This window comes from Nicotiana tomentosiformis, chromosome 6 (genome assembly GCF_000390325.3).
Source record: "Nicotiana tomentosiformis chromosome 6, ASM39032v3, whole genome shotgun sequence".
Taxonomy (NCBI): Eukaryota; Viridiplantae; Streptophyta; class Magnoliopsida; order Solanales; family Solanaceae; genus Nicotiana; species Nicotiana tomentosiformis.
Window position 1 is genome coordinate 147,300,959 of NC_090817.1, and position 4,499 is coordinate 147,305,457.

The 4,499-nt window shown below is 34.4% G+C and overlaps 1 long non-coding RNA gene across 1 annotated transcript; it reads left to right on the forward strand.

Moving 5' to 3' along the window:
• Positions 1–2,889: 2,889 nt before the first annotated feature.
• LOC138895018 (uncharacterized) lies at positions 2,890–4,096 on the forward strand. Its single transcript, XR_011409216.1, has 2 exons — positions 2,890–3,172; positions 3,871–4,096. It is a non-coding gene; the product is annotated as an uncharacterized lncRNA (long non-coding RNA).
• The last annotated feature ends 403 nt before the right edge of the window (positions 4,097–4,499 follow it).

A 4,499-nucleotide genomic window follows, 5' to 3' on the forward strand; every position in this document is an offset into this window, starting at 1 on the left:
AAGATGCCAAATTTGTGTGGGATGACAAGTGTCAAGAGAGCTTTGAAAAGATCAAATCCTTGTTGACACAAGCTCCAATACTTTCTTTGCCAGCTGAAGGGAAAGATTATGTGCTATACAGTGATGCATCTCACTATGGCTTGGGTTGTGTTTTGATACAAGAAGGGAAAGTAATTGCTTATGCCTCTCGAAAGTTGAAATCGCATGAGTTGAATTATCCCACTCACGATCTTGAACTTGCTGCCATTGTTTTTGCCTTAAAAATTTGGAGGCATTACTTGTACGGGGAGAAATGTCATATATTTACGGATCACAAAAGTTTGAAGTAATTGAGTACACAAAAAGAGTTAAACTTGAGACAACGTAGATGGCTTGAACTCATCAAAGATTATGATTGCATGATTGATTATCGTCCTGGTAAAACTAATGTGGTTGCAGATGCGTTGAGTCACAATTCCCTTGCAAGTTTAACTCTAAGTCATTTGCCCTTGCTTCTTGAATTAAGAGCCATGAATGTTTGTCTTTCATTTAATTCTAATGGTTCTATCATTGCTAATTTGCAAGTCAAGCCAGTCTCACTTGAGCAGGTCCAAAAAGCGTAGAAGTTAGACGAGAAACTTGTGAAACGGGTTGAAGAAGTCCAAAATGGAAGAGAATCAGATTTTACATTGAAGAAAGATGATACCTTATTTTATAAAAATAGGTTGTATGTTCCTATTGATGATGAATTGAGGAGGCAGATCTTGATTGAAGCACATAGTTCGCCTTATGCAATGCATCCTGGAGGTAATAAAATGTACCGGACCATCAAGGAGCACTACTCGTGGAGTGGTATGAAGAAAGACATTGCAGAGTTCATTTCTAAATACTTAGTATGTCAACAAATAAAAGCTGAACATCAAGTCCTAGCTGGTCTACTGCAACCCTTGTCAATACTTGAGTGGAAATGGGAAAGGATAATGATGGACTTTGTTTCTGGACTTCCACGTACTCAAAGAAATCATGATACAATTTGGGTCATTGTAGATAGACTAACTAAGAGTGCTCATTTCTTGGCAATCAGAATGGACTACTCACTGGAACGTTTGGCAGAATTATACATTAATGAGATTGTGAGGCTGCATGGAATCCCTATTTCTATTGTGTCTTATAGAGATCCAAGGTTTACATCCAGATTTTGGTCTAACTTGCAAGAAGCTTTGGGTTCTAGGTTGAATTTTAGTACCGCTTTGCATCCACAAACAGAGGGCCAGTCTGAGAGGGTAATACAAATCTTGGAGGATATGCTTCAAGCCTGCATTATTGAGTTTGAGGGTAGTTGGGATAAACACTTAGCCCTGATAGAATTTACTTACAATAATAGCTACCAATCAAGTATAGGCATGCCTCTTTATGAAGCTTTGTATGGGAGAAAATGCAGAACGCCTCTTTGTTGGAACGAGGTTAGTGAAAGAAAATTGATGGGTCCTGAGATTATTCAACAAACAAAAGATAAGGTAAAAATCATGAAGGATCGCTTAAAAATTGCCTCAGACAGACAAAAGTCTTATGCTGATCTTAAGAGGCGTGAAATTGAGTATAAAGCGGGTGATAAGATATTTTTAAAGGTTTCTCCATGGAAGAAGATTATGAGATTTGGCCAAAAAGGTAAACTTAGTCCACGATTTATTGGACCTTATGAAGTGCTTGAGAGAGTTGGCCCAGTTTCTTATAAACTAGCTCTTCCACCAGAGTTAGACAAGATCCACAACGTCTTCCATGTTTCTATGCTTAGAAGATACCGCTTAGATCCATCTCATGTTCTTTCTATTGAATCTATCGAGGTCAATCCTGATTTGACATATGGAGAAGAACCAATCAAAATCTTAATGCGTGAGTTAAAGGAGCTTAGAAACAAGAGCATCCCCTTAGTGAAAGTTCTTTGAAAAAATCATTCTGGCAAAGAAGCTACCTGGAGCGAAAAGAGGATATGCGATTTCAATATCCACATTTGTTTAGGGACTAGTACCAGGTAAATTTCGGGACGAAATTCTTTTAAGGGGGAGAGAGTTGTAACACCCCAAATTTTTACTAATATTTGCATTTTCGATTGAGCATCTTTATAATGAGGAGATATTTTTACTTCGCACTTCCTAAACGTGAAATTTACAATACATGAAAATTCCTTACTCTAGGTTGTGTTAATATTGACAAAGAAGTTTCATGGTGTTGCTATGTGTAACACTTAATATTATTTTGATGAATTGTTGTTAAATATATTATAATTAAGTTTTTGGGCTGCCACCCTTTTGTATTTATCTAAGGATATTTAGTAGTTGGGCAGCCATTTTTATTTCATATTTATCCAAAATTATTAAAGATAACTTTGATTGACTTAGTCTTCCATAAACTCCCCATTTTCATTCTTTCAAGAAAAAGAAAACCCCTACTTTATATCCTTATTATCACCTGAAAACTTCATGGAAACCACCATAAATTTCCACTAAACCAACCTGCAAAATTCGTTCTTGGTGAAGCTCAAGTTTCTCCTCTCTTTTGTGGTAAGTTACTAAACCCTTTTTTATACTAGACAGCTATTAGTGTTTTCTTCATATATTTTTGTATAGAGCTCTGTTTTAAGTGATCTAAGACTTTTTGGAAATCTATTTCATAAATCTATAAATCTTATGAAGGAACTAAAATCTGGTTTGTCTTTTATTTACCCGAAAATAGGTGATAAAGTACAGGGCAAGTGTTGCCCAGATTTTCTGTTTTACAAACCCTCCCTATACTACTGTTAGTAATTTTAGCATAACATTTTGTAAAAAAATTGATATGGTGGTGATTCAAGATGTTCTGAAACCCTAAGACACATATCTACAACTGCAAAGAAGACCACACAATCTAGTTTGTCCTTTTTCATCTTCAAATCTGAGTTCCAACACGAGACAGTGATACTGTCCAGAATTTCTGTTTCAAACATTTTGGGTAATTTTCACCAATATCATATTTAGTTTGACATGTTAAATCACTGAACTTATATAGATATTTTATTATGTATTTAAGGTATATATATTCTTGTAAAAGCTAAGGGGAAGAGTTTGAGAAAGTGGACGGATTTGGTTTGTCTAGGGCGTAGACGATTCGAACGTCCTCAAGTTGTGGTTGAACTATTTTGTGGTAAAACACCAAGGTTTGTATATAAAATTTGTACTCTTTTTACTTGCTAGAATATTTTGAAATAACCTGATATTTTATTTTTCGTGTCTTCAATTAATAGCATTGTATTCGTGTTATATCAAGTATTGCAAGATATTTGCTAAATCGCCCACTCGTACAGATTGTTTGATCATTTTGCATTCCTGTTAGGACTTTGTCCTTCTTGTGGCAATGACTTTGTCACTCGTCTTGACATGCCTCTTGATTTGGATCTTTTGCCATCTTAACTTTGGATTTGTAGTTCGTCTTAAATTATGGAACCTGTCTGTGTTAAGTATGAACTAGGAAGCCATTTTTAATATGGTTCTTGATTCTCTTGACTATTGGGTTTTGACCCTACTTGATTTGGGACTTCGGTCCATCTTGATATCTGATTATGCTTAGTGTGATGGCATGACGTACATATTGGGCGAAAAGTGGATATTTGACAAGCTTTCTTAAATTGATAGTATACTTTCTCAACTCTTGAATCTTGAACATTGTTATTGATATTTGGAAACACTTTAAGGGTTGATATTTGATACTTTTGATATATATGTTCTCTTATTTTAAATTATATTTCATTTGAGCTACCTATGACTGAAAATGGGAATTGGAGAAGTTAATGGCTCCAAGCCCAAAGTTTATATGCCGCTAAGCTTTATGCTTAGCGATAGTTGTTTTCTATCGTAGGTAATGTACGGGATGAAATTTGAAGACGGACTTATGAAGTAGTCTTTTTGGGAGCACTTATGGAGATCACATTTGCATATGCACCATGGTTTTGTATAGTTTTGGGACTTGTACATGATATATATGTCACACTTATGTATGTTATTTGGAGAATTTGGATATTAAGACCAAAATCTTATAACTTGAATTTGATAACTTATTTTGCTGTTTTAAGGTGTGTTAATAACTCAAGTCTTGCAATATGTTAAATTTACACTTTGTCTTATATATATGTACAAAGGAGAAAACTAGTTTTCCTTTTTATACCCGATAGTTTGAAATTTATGTAAAGTATAATTTTGTTATGAAGTTGCTTTAACGGGTTGATTATTCAAGAAGGGTTATATCACCTTATGTTGAAATTTTGACATTGTATTTTATTTTAAAAAATAAAATAAAAATTATGAAGAGTATTTTCGAAAATAAAAATATTGCACTTTGGAACTCATCGCATGGGCCTATTTTCGCTACTAAATTATTCTGAATATTTTTTTAATATTTTCTTAATGTTATAAGTACAACAACAACAACAACAACAACAACAATAACCCAGTATAATCCCACTAGTGGGGTCTGGGGATGATAGTGTG